Raw genomic sequence first — 13,187 nt, forward strand, 5'->3', positions numbered from 1 at the left:
AAATATAAGAGACAAGGGGGCTGGGGATTTAGCTCAGTGATTCTGCTGCCCGCCTTGCAAGCGGAAGGACCGGAGTTTGATCCCCAGTACCAAAAATAACAAAAACAAAAATACAACAGACACCACATAACTCTGAAAGAATAAAGCCAAGATGCTGACATGAGTAGAGCACACGTTTAGCAAAATCATAAGGTGCTGATGATAGGTTTAAGTTCGTTCAGAAGCACTGAGCTGCTTGCCTTTAAATTTCATGCTATACTCATCTCTTTAAGACACTAATCTTTGGCTCAGTGTGTCATTCTGCACATGCTTGCATTCCTACCTGATAAAGCATATATTTGCAAATTCCCAAACTCAAAAATCCAATTTTCTGTTTTGTCACCCTCTTCAGACTTTCCTGGGGATTTTCATGATTGCTTAATTTGTTCTACTCAAACTGATCTCCTGCTCACCTGCAGCTTCAGTTAAGCCATATATATATATTTTTTTTAATTTGTGGAAATTAATAAGCAATAGTAGAAATGGTAATTCAAACTGTCGAAGACGTAAGGAATAATATCCAACTTCCTCTTTCTTCTTGAATTTGGTAATTTTAATTTCTCTTCAGGACTAGTCTTGCTCAGTGTTTAATAATTTTATTTAGCAATTTGAAGAATCATTTCAAATTTTGGCTACTTTTCTCTATTCTGATGTTTCTTTTCATATATTTCTTGTATTTTCTGTTCTGTATCCTCCTTTCTACTTGTCTTTAGTTTTTCTTGTCTTTTTATTGCTTCTGAAGGAAAACACTTAGCTCAAGCATTTTTAAAATTTTTATGTCAATTTTTATAATTAAAAATACACTTTTATATTGAAACATTGCCTTAACTTCATATCACAAATTTCTATATATTGTATATTTCTTTTTTTTTTCCCTCATGAGTTCACTGGTACATTTTAGGTACACAGTACAGTTACATTCATCATTGGGATCTCGTACCTTTACATGACAGGTCTTGGGTCTCATTTTTCCCCTTGTCCCTGCCCTCCCTTCACCCCTCCTCCCCTCCCCATTTACAAACACTTCATTTCCATCTTTTCATTTTCTCATATTTTTTTATTTTCCCTTATTCCCTTTCCCCTACCCTTCCCACTTTCCCTACACCTTTAGCCCCTTTCTTCCTATTTCACATTGTCAATTATATCATTGTATATTTCTTATCATTCAACTTCAAATTATTTATAATTTCATTATTGATTTCTTCTTTGGTTCATAATTTGAAACTTTATTGCTTAATTTCCAATCAATTATCACTTTTAGATTTCATTAACACAGATTTCCAATATAACTTCATGACCAGAGACCATAATTTGCGTTATTTCAATATTTTGAACTTTGAAATTTATTTATTGTCTCATGACCTAGGGTAACATCTAACTTAAGGGATGTCCCTCGGCATTAGAATGATGTATATTCTTTAATTACTGCATTATAGTCTTCACTATTTTTCAGTTAAGTCAACCATGCTTTTCAGATACTTTGCACTCATTGATTTTTTTCGGCATTCTTTCAATTACTGAGAAAAATATTAAAATTTTCAACATGATTAATTTGTCCCTTTCTTACTATATTTTTTCAGCTATTGATTCATGTATTTTGAAGCCCTCTTAGCAAGTGTTTGTAAGTTTTAAACTGTTTTGTTTTCTCAAATAGTTGATGCTTTGTCTTTTTGGTACCGGGGATCACACTTCGGTCCTTGCTCTTGGGAGGCAGGTGGCTGCACCACTGAGCTAAATCCCTGACCCCAATACTTTGTTTGTATACAGCCTGTTATTTTTTTAAAAAATGTATTCCTTGCCACAAAATTCTATTCTGTCTCATATTCACTGAGCCACTGACAGTCTTATGGATACTGCATATCTAACATTTCATTTTCACTCATTTTCAACCTACTTAAGACTTTTTATTTAAAGCACGTATCTTGAAAACAAAATATTTTTGTTCCTGTATTTTGATCCAGCCTGACAACATATGCATTTGAATGGAGTCTTCTTCGTTCATTCATTTTCATTGTAATAATTTAAATGATGTATTTATGTCTAGTATTTTGCAATCTTGCTTCTTTCTCAGATTTGGGTTAATCAAATAACTTTAGTGTAACGTTCTATTTCCTTCACTTTCTTCTTAGCTATGCATTTTTGCATTATTTTAAATGTTTACTCTGGTGTTTGCCATTTATGTATTTTATTTAACGTTATAATTGTAGCATATCAAATAAAATAGAAATGTACATCAGGATAATTTCATTTACCGATCTCATCATCTTGCTATTTACACCAGTCTGATGATTTTTTTTTCTTTAGCACTTTTAGAGTACAGGTCTACCCAACTTTTTTTTTTTCCAGCATTTTATTTACTGGAGGCTGTTTTCATTCCACCATTATTTTTTAATGACATTTTGGGTGGACACTGATTTCTGTATCAAATTTTTCCCTCAACTCTCCATCAATCCCATTTCCATGTAACCTCTACTGTTTCTGATCAGAAGCCATCTGTGATTTTTATCAGTGTCACATACATTTGTCTTTAGTTACTTTCAAGATTTTCTTCTTGTTTTTGGTTTTCAGTAGTTTCATTATGATATACAGTGGTGTGGTTTTCTTTGCATTAGTCTCACTTGGGGGTTTCAGATCTTCCAGAATCTGTGAGTTTATATTTGTCATCATATTCAGAGATATTCTGTCCTTCTTTATTCCATTTTAAAAAAACTTTTGTCTTTTTTCAACTTCTGAAATGTCAGTAACCACTATTTCCTCTTTTTAAAACTTGTTTTTTCATTGTGATATTCAGATTTAGTAATTTCCACTGATAATTCATAATCTTTGCTAACCATTTCCTATGTATCCTATGATGCAATTTTAATCCCATTTATTGATATTTTCTTTTCATCTTTTACATTTCTGAGTTCTAGATTTGTGTGAGGGTTTTCAATTTTCTTTTTTCAGCTTATATTACACATTTTCATCATTGTAATGTGTTTTGTATTCAACCTAAGGCCATGTTTATAATAGTGCCTTGAAGTCCTGGCCTTCTGACTGTGATATCCAGATAATCACCTACTTCATTTCTTTGATGACCTTTTCAATGGACTCTGAGTTGGTTTTTGTTTGTTTGTTTGTTTGTTTTTACTCATGCCAAGTAATTTTCCTATGTAGCGAACACTGTGGGTGACATATTGGAAGGATTATTACTCAGTTATCATCATTTTAAGAGCAACAGTTTTGTTGCAACAAGAAGGTGAGTTGGCTAAAATCCATATATAAGCCTTTCTCCCCATGTGGGCAGCAGCTGAAGTCCCTAATTAATTCTTTCACCTTTACATCTTTTATGTTGATCTCCATAAGTTTTTCCATAACAAAGGCAATTCTGGAGTCATCTAAGAACTGGCCTGTAATCCACACAAATAGTTTTGGACTCCCCTTATTGTGGATCTCGATTTGAGCAATGTGTACACTTTTCACGTTGGACTGCAAGAGCCCAACACTTTCCTCTAACTTCACAAGCCAGGAAGTCTACATCTATAATTTCAACTTTGACACCTTTGCTACAAAAAGCGGAATGTGTCTCTGATGGTATGGATGCAGTGCAAACTTACAACTGCTACAGGAAGACCAAGCTCATCCATACTTTGTCTTTTTAGTTTTAATTCATTAAGTTCATTCGTACATTTTAGGTCCTTTTGTCTTTTAATGATTGACTATCCGATATTCTTTATAATTCTGGAATCTGTTCAGTACTTTAGAATATTTTTTCATTTACATCTGGAGTCTATAATGAACATTTCTGAAAAGATTAATCTAATTCACTCTAGAAATCTGTACAATTTCAAAAGTAATACAAGATAAAGGCTTTCCTACACTGCCAGACAGAGAAGAGACAAGAGATTTGACACCAGCAAATCTGCTTGTCCTCCATATAGAAAGACAATTTTCATAGATAACAAAAAAGTGGGATGAAACGAAGAAAAGGAGAATGATGAGTAAATGAAAATGAAACAATTGAGTAAAATAATCATAGTAAAATCTGAGGGGCATAAAGCATATGAAAAATTAAATGACTGCCACAACAGCCAGAATGAAACTAAATGGAGTTAGTTCGTAAGAAGAGTGTTAAAAAAATATTTTTGGTAAGAATATTTGGAAGTAGTAATAAATCAAGAATGCATGGAGTTATATTTGAGGCACCTTATAATACAACAATGAAATAATTTTTCTACCAAGCTGATTGGGGAGACATAAAAAATTAAAAATTATTTTGCTGAAAACCAAGGAAGCAAAGAGGATTAAATTAACAATCTCAATGGGACAATAGGAAACGAGAAGTTTTATGAGTGACTAAACCCTTTTACATCAACAGTTACTTTTGTGTAAACAAAGTAGTAAGATTTATTATCCTGAACTTCTTTCTAAAGAAGGAAAATGCATATGGCAATCTCAAATGTACACTACATACAGGGACTTCAATTCATTTTTAAGATACAACATCTATTTTAAATTCCAGAGTAAAAATTATACAATTCACACAACTGTTTTTAAAAGCTAGTTTATAGAAATATCAGGAAAAGCACACATTAAGACAAAAGACTTATAAACTAATAATATAAATCCATGAGAACATTGTAACAACACTAAATGTCTGTGCACCCGTGTTAAATAGTTTTAAACAATATAAAAAGCAAAAGTTGCCAGAATTACCACAGAAATTAACAGATTTATCATCACAGTGGGAAATTTAGGTAATCTCTTTCTGTGACTGACTGCATATGCATACCAAAAAAGTACAATATAGAAGTTTTGCTCAAGATTAAACTGATCTAATGGACCTATACAGATCAATGCAACTAATGAGAGGATAAAAGTTATTTTTAAATGGCTGTGGAGCACTTACCTAAATAAACCTATTTTACACAGCTGATAACATTTGAAAAAAATTCAAGGGAACAAAATTATATAAAACAAGTAAAATAACTATCATGGACTTGAGCTAAAATCAATAATAACAACAAATTACTTGGAAATTGTTAAATGTTTGCAAGTTAAGCTTTGTGTCTATAAATCACAAAGAAAACTAGAAAATACTTTAGCTCTAAAATTGTGGAAATTCATCATGTTACAATGCCTTACAGTTCTGTTTCAGAAGGAAATCAACAGGTTTTGAAACATTTGTAAGAAGAGTAAAGGCTAGGATCCATTTAAATATCTAACCATCTTATACATTAGAAAATGCAAGCAGTTAACCCCAGGGAAAGAAAGAACATGAAACAGTATTATAATTTTTTCAAACAGAAAAGAGCTAAAAATCATTTAGTCCATGTTGGGAGATAACATGGGTGTCTTTTGTGTCTGCAGATCCCAGGAGTGAGGAACTAATCCTATTTGTTCTAGGATATTGTATCTTCTCAAGGGTGATTCTGTAGCATGCAGGAAACCAGTAGCACCTCCTTCTGGAGTGGACTACTGTAATGTGTAGGAACTTACAAAGTATTGGGGTTCTCTACACCCAGAAATTCTTCTCTCCTCTAAAGTAATCAATGTGCTTTGAAGTTTTTGCTTTCAAGATATGCTGGAATTTAAACATCCAGAAGTGGAAGAAAAGGCTGAGACCATGGTAAATGGTATCATACTGTGTAATGAACTGTGCTTTCTCTGTAGATCCAGAAGTCTTATATTTTCTGTCATAGGATCATAATGTTTTCATTATCAATGAAATGTGGGATATTTTACTTTACTTAATTGCAAGTAAATTGTTTTTCGGCCTTTTGGCTAAAAGTATAATTGCAAGTAAGGTAAAATCTTAGCTCTTTCAGTTTTTGACAACACAAAATGTTGTTTCTTTTGAACTCTAATATATTTAATAAGCCCACTCCAAAATAATCAAGAAAAAGACAAAAGGTACAAACTATAATTATGAGTATGTAATATGGTGATGACATTACATCCTACATATATGAAAAAAAGATAAGATGATGTTATGCAAATATCTTCCACAAATTTAGATTAAAAATTAACCTGTTCCTCAGAGTAACTCATACAAGCTCAAGTGATAAGGAATATATATTAAGAAAATAAATAAATTGAACGCCTGAATTTAAAAAAGTTCTACCTGTAAATGCTTTGAAATATTTAAGGATAATTATGACTCATATAACACAAAGTTTTTGAGAGAGCAAAGAAAATGCATGCCCCTCAAAAACTAAGACATGATAAAAGCATTGTTAAATACAAAAACAATTATGTGCTGTCTTATAGGTTGCCTCCAAATCAAAGCTTGAGGTGAGAAATGTCAGTGTATGGGTATTTGATGTATTATCCCGAGAGCCACAGGAGGGATTAGTAGGGCTAAGACATTGAGGGAGAAAAGCCAAAATTAAGGATTTTTTTTTATGTTGTCTTAAAATAATAAAAGCTCCATACTGCTGCAAACTCCCAAGATTATAAAATCAGACATTCAAAGTGTGTGTCTTAAGGATGGAAGGCCAGGATATTTAACATCTGCTCTTGACCCCCATTTTACGAGGAGGGGTGCTCCTGGGCCTTAACTATCTTCTGTCTTTGGGGCTAATCCATTGTGGGAGGAGAAGCTTCCAGAGCTGAAGCGAGCACCTGAGGCAGAAGGGAAGGTGATGCTCAGCACATGCTCCAGGTGAGGCACACATGGCCCAAAAAGCAGGGAGGTAGAGACTGTGTGTGTGCTCACTGTAAAGTTCTCTCTTGCTCTCGGTCCCACCAATATTCAGAATAACTGGGTAACAGCAGTATGGTATTTTCAGTTAAAAGCTGACCAGAAAGTAAAGGAAACTCAACAGTTCAGGTCATTTGTCTAAGGGTATAAGATAAAAGAAGCAATAATTCATCTTATTCTTGAGAGACATCCTACAAAATGTCCCAGACCACTGGACTATAGCTGTAGCAAAACCTCAAATCTTTGTAGGTTTTCACATGCCAGTCTCCATACTCATACTATAGGACCAAAGTGCTAAATTAACCAAGCCAGATCAAACTTGTTATGCCTCATAACAACAGTGAGCCCCACAACACAACCAAAGCGAGGTGGCTGTGGACTAAGATGAAACCAAGAAGGAAAAATCACATCATTCTCATGCAAAAAATTAAGGTACACTACTAACCCTTGCATGTGAACATGAATACATTTTCAAAAGTAACATATTTTTATTAAAATAATATTTTCCAAATTGGAATAGATGGTCTTTATCTCAATTTGACAAAGGTCATGTATGAAAAAGCAACAGCCAACATCACTAAATGGTCAAAACCTGAAAATCTTCAAGGTAGAATCAGGAACAAGACAAGGATGTCACCACTCCTCTTCAATATAGCTCTAGAAACATTATTCACAGCAATTAGATATGAGAAAGAAATAAAAGCAATAAAGACAGGAAAGGAAAAAGATAAACTGCCATTATTTACTGACAATATGATACTCTACATAAAAGACCCAAAAATCTCTGCCAAAAGATTTCTAGACTTAATTGGCAGATTCAGAAGAGTAACTGGATACAAGGTCAGCACTCAAAAATCAACAGCTTTCTTGATCTTAAATAAGACTCATTGAGAGAGAAATTGAGGAAACAGTTCCTTTCACAAAGGCATCCAAAAAAATGAAATATCTAGGAATCAATCTAATAATGAAGCAATAGAACTCTACACTGAAAACTACATCACTCTGATAAAAGAGATCAAAGAGGCTATAAGAAAATAGAAAGACATCCCTTGCTTCTGGGTAGGAAGAACAAAAATAATGAAAATGGCCATACTTTCAAAACTGCTATACAGATTAAATGCAATCCCAATTGAAATCCTAACACTATATTTCACAGAACTAGAGAAAACAATCCAAAAATTCACTTCCAACCAGAAGAGACCTAGAATAGCAAAAGCCATTATAGGAAACAGAGACATGGAAGAGGGTATCACAATCCCCAATTTGAAACTATACTACAAAACCACTGTGATAAAAAAACCATGAAGATATACTCCTAAGTGAAATAAATAAGTCCCACATGTGTAAATACCGAATAGTTTCCCTGGTGTGAATATTCTGCAACAATGCATAAGATTCTAATAAGATTACTGACATTTAGAAATGGGAGGAAAGGAGCTAAAGATGTAGGGAAGGTGTGATACGTAGGGGAAGAACAAAAAGGGAAAAGAAAAAAATGTGAGAGAATGAAAAGATGAAAATAAAGTGTTTGTAGATGGGGAGGGGAGGAGGGGGTGAAGGGAGGGCAGAGGTAAGGGGAAAAAAATGAGAATCAAGACTTGCCATGTAAAGGTACATGATCCCAACAATAAATGTAACTGTACTGTATCCCTAAATGTACCAATAAACTCAATAAAAAAAAAAAAAAAAAAAACATGATACCAGCAAAGAAACAGACCCAAGGAGCAGTGGGATAGACTGGAAGATTCGTCTTTACAGAGGAGCCAACCACCCTCACTGGAAGAAAGATAACCTCTTCAATAAACTGTGTTGGAAAAACTGTATTTCAACCTGCCAAAGATCAAAACTAGACCTTTATCTTTCACTATGCACTAAACTAAAGTAAGTGGATTAAAGATCTAAGTATTAAAACAGAAACACTAAACTTGCTGGAAGATAAGTTAGGCAGAACTCTCAAAGACATTGGCATAGGAAAAGACTTTATGAACAAATCCACAATAGCTCGGGATCTAGCACAAAGAATGAACAACTTTAATAAGATTTCATCTCATTAGAAAGCTTTTGTACTGCAAGAGAAACCATCAAAAGAGCTAAGAGACAACCCACAATGTAGGAAAATATTTTTACCAGCTGTTCCTCAGACCTCAAAAGAACCAGACCCCCAAATATAAAGACCTGATTCAAAGATGGGCTTCTAAAATGAACAGACATTTCTCAGACAAACAAGCAAAAGCAGCAAATAAATATATGAAAAAATGTTCAGTATCACTGGTCATGTAAGAGATGTAGATGAAAACAACACTGAGATTCCAACTCATCTCACAAATAATGACTGCTATCAAGAAATTAACCAATAACAAATGCTGGCAGTGTTGTGGGGAGGAAAGGAACGCTTCTCCATTGTTGGCGGGAGTGCAGACTGGTGCTACCATTGTGAAAATCAATATGGAGATACCTCAAAAGGATTAGAGGTCCCATCTGACCCAGCTATCCTTCTGCTGCGTATCTTTCCAAAAGAATTAAAAGAATCATACCACAGTGATATATATGCAACCGTGTTTATTGCAGCACAGTTTGTAATAGCTAAAATTTGGAAACAGCCCATTTGCCCATCAATTTGAGACTGGATAAAGAAGATGTGGTTTTTCTATAAAGTGCAGTACTACTCAGCCATGAAGAATGAGAAACTAGAGTCAATTATAGCTAAATGGATGCATATTGAGGCCATACTCTTGAGTGAAATAAAGAGGACACATGTGTAAATACTGAATAGTTTCTCTGGTGTGAAAAACTAAAATTGTAAATAAGGTTCAAATTGGTATAATTGATAATGTGAAATAGGAAGAAAGCAGCTAAAGGAGTAGGGGAAGAGGGATAGGTAGGGGAAAGGAAAGAAGGGAAAAGAAAAAATATGAGAAAAGGAAAAAATGGAAGCAAAGTCTTTATAAAAAGGGAAGGGAGGGGGTGAATGGAGGGCAGTGGAATGGGGAAAAAATAAGAACCAAGATACATCATGTAAGAGTACAAGATCCCAATGATGAATGTAACTGTACTGTATGCCTAAAAGGTACCAATAAATTTAATGGAAAAAATTTCCAAAGCAAAATAGTGAGAAGAGTGTTCTTCACTTACATTTTACAAATATCTAATATCTGGCTTAGTAGTAGACAACTGGATTCTATCTGTTCCTTCATTTAATCTGTTATGATAAATTGTTTTAGTTGAAGCATACAAGGAAAATCTGGTTTCACACACCCATGTCATTGGAAAGGGGAGAAATATTGTATTCTTTTCAGATAACTGGATAATTTTTTATACCATGCCAAAATTGTACATGTGATTGTTTCCTTTTTTCTTTCTTTCTTTTTTTGTACCAGGGATGGAACTTGGGACCTTGCAATTGTGAAGCAGTTAGTGGAACCACTGAGCCAAAGCCCCAGCACACAGTGATCATTTCTTAAAGGGTAGCTGCCATGCAGAACTTGAAGACATATTAATGAGTATTTCACCTGTGTTACCTAAAAATCTATTGTCTTCTCTTTTACTTTGAAGGGATTACTTACCCATGTATGTTTTTGACATCAGACACTGATGTCAGACACTGGTCAGATGGAAAATCTATTTTTTTTTCACTCAGTGAACATATTTATTCAGCTCCAAGTATTAGTGTATAGATTATTTTTAGAATCTGAGAAAGCAAACATGAGAGAGACAGAACAATAACTAATAGCAAGAAAAGAGGCTAAACATCAGGCCAGGGTTCACAAGTTGCTATACCCATAATCAGGTGCGAGGTGCAGAGGCCTGAGAGCCCACTGGGCCTCCTACAAAGGCAGCAGTTTGGTGGGGAACAGGGGCAGACCTGGTGGGGCTCATAGCACTGAGCACTTCCTGGGTATGGGACACCTCAGTACTTCTCCCTGGATTTCATCCCAGCAGGCAAGCACTTCTGCCATGTCCATTTTTAAAAAAATGATTAGTAGCACATGTTTGCAGTGCATAGTGATTACAATACCTGTAGGGTATTGTTACATATACATGACATGCTCCAATTCTTCTTTCCATTTTCATTCCACTCCCCTTTTATTTTTCCAGTACCAGATTTATTTATTTATCTTATAAGACCTTCTAAAGTTCATTTATCATATATACAGATTTTGAAAGCTCCCCTTTTATTTTCTCAGTACCAGATGTATTTATTTATCTTACAAGATCTTATAAAGTTAATTTATCATATATACAGGTTGAAAACCAGGCTAATAGGGCCAAGAATATATAAAAGACTGTGTACTGGGCCAGGGATTTAGCTCAGTGGTTCTGCCACCTACCTCCCAAGCTTATGGACCCGAGTTCAGTCCCCGGTAAGCAGTTGTACTAAGTCAAGGTACACTTTTAAATACATTGTCTGAGATGGATTACAATATTTTTCTTTTTTTTTTACTTTTGAGTTCTTTCTCTGATGATGAATAAGATTGTTTCCCAGGTGAATTGCCACAATTGAAGCAATAGATGCTGTGTTGACAAATGCCACATCCTGTACAGCAGTTGAAATCAAGGCTTTTAATTAACATGTTATCATTTGCCACAGTCCATTTCCCTGTCTCCTCTAGGGAAGGCACGGGTGAATTAAACTTGGGTGTGATGGAAATTACCACTCTGCAGGCTTTGAGTTTCTTTTTTATTGAGTTTATTGGTACAATCTAGGTATACAATACAGTTACATTCATTACTGGGATCCTGTACCTTCACATGACAGGTCTTGGTTCTCATTTTTTCCCCTTGTCCCTGCCCTTCCTTCACCGCCTCCCTCCCTCCCCATTTACAAATCCTTTATTTAGGCTTTGAGTTTCTGAGAATTGGATTATCCATTGCAAATTGTTACTGGATTAAGTATTGCTTCTCATTCACCTTCTTAGCCTCCTTTGGGGCCTTTTTTTTCCTTAACATAAGCTCTTACTCCACAGTAGGTGTTATGCCATCCCTAAATATGCTTTCTTGGAAACTATAACTGCATGATGGGTCTTTGAGACCATTGGACTCCCTTTTATAAAAGGGATTTGAGCTCAAATTTAGGGGGTTCCATAAGTTGCCATTTTTACCAGGGGTCTTGATAGTATTTATGCTCTTCTGATGTCAGAATACCTTTTGGCTTAGAATCTAGAGCTAGCATGTGAAATAATTTGGTATATTCTTTGTCCCAAGTGTACAGGTACTCCACTGGCTGCATATTTTTTTAAGGAGAATTTAAAATGAGTAGCACTTCCAGGTCTTTTGCCAAAGGAATGAAGCCTCCCCTTTGATCCTTATGATCCTTATGATTTGAGATGTAGCTCAGCTCTAACAGTAGTATATATGATAATAGCTATTCTCCTTTGTAGGAGCTAACATAAGCCTTTCACTTATCAACTTTCAAATCTTTAAGGTTCCATGTGCAAGTACCTTATTCAGCAGCCCAGCTTCTGTACCTGAAATGATTATGGCCAACTATCATAGCAGGTCTCCATGGGACAAGGTAGGTGTCACCACCCCTCGGGACTGACTGTTAGAAGAATTACTTTGGGCAATCCCATATAAAAACTCTGGGAAATGATGTAAAACCATGCTTTTCTTTTCAAGGGATAGGAGAGCTACATGTTAAATTCTGATTCCGCTGATCATGTGACAGCTAAATTCTCAATAAGAATGAATTATCCTCATATTCTGACATGTTTTCTGTACAAAGTGTCCTCCAATTTCTCAAAATAAAACAAACCACCACCAACAAAATCTTCCAGAAAAAGAATTACCAGGACTGCCACTTGGAAACAGTCTGGACTTTACTGAAGTGATCCCTCTTCTGGGGCTCGGTATCTGTTGCACTGCACCCCATATCCTCTTCAAACACAGTCACCTTGCTGAGACATGGAGACGTCCTTGGAGCTGTTAAGCTGGAGACACAAGGCTTAGCTCCTTCTGAGACATCTGTGTAGATTCTGAAGTTTGAGGACCCAAGATCTCCCCTGCTACACTTCTAAAAAGTTGCTCAGGAGGGAAGGGACAGTTGCCCATGACCCAATCTCATATAGAATTGTATTTACGGGTCCTCGTGTTATCTCAATGATAATAACTAAAGCAAAAGAAACCCAGGAGTCATTACTGCATATAATAATAATCTGCCCTGTTCAAAGCATCTTGCTGCCATTCAAGATGGTATTCATAAATGTAGATATAAAAAATTTAACAAACTCCCTTTCCCTGCATGTTTGTCTGTTGTTGAGACATATAAAATGACAAGCAACCACAGCCTGAAGGGTCGGGATTAGTCTACCATTAAACAATGTACAGATAGAAAATACTCCTGTTCACATTATAGGAATTTATTCCCTTTTTGTTCCAGCAGGGACTAAAAGTTTTCATACAGAAACACATTCCCACTTGGGTTATCAGAATTATGATGAGATAAGTAAGTCTTATCTCTACTCAGTAG

Source organism: Fukomys damarensis, unplaced genomic scaffold (genome assembly GCF_012274545.1).
Source record: "Fukomys damarensis isolate Sample0158 unplaced genomic scaffold, DMR_v1.0_HiC HiC_scaffold_32, whole genome shotgun sequence".
NCBI classification, from domain to species: Eukaryota; Metazoa; Chordata; class Mammalia; order Rodentia; family Bathyergidae; genus Fukomys; species Fukomys damarensis.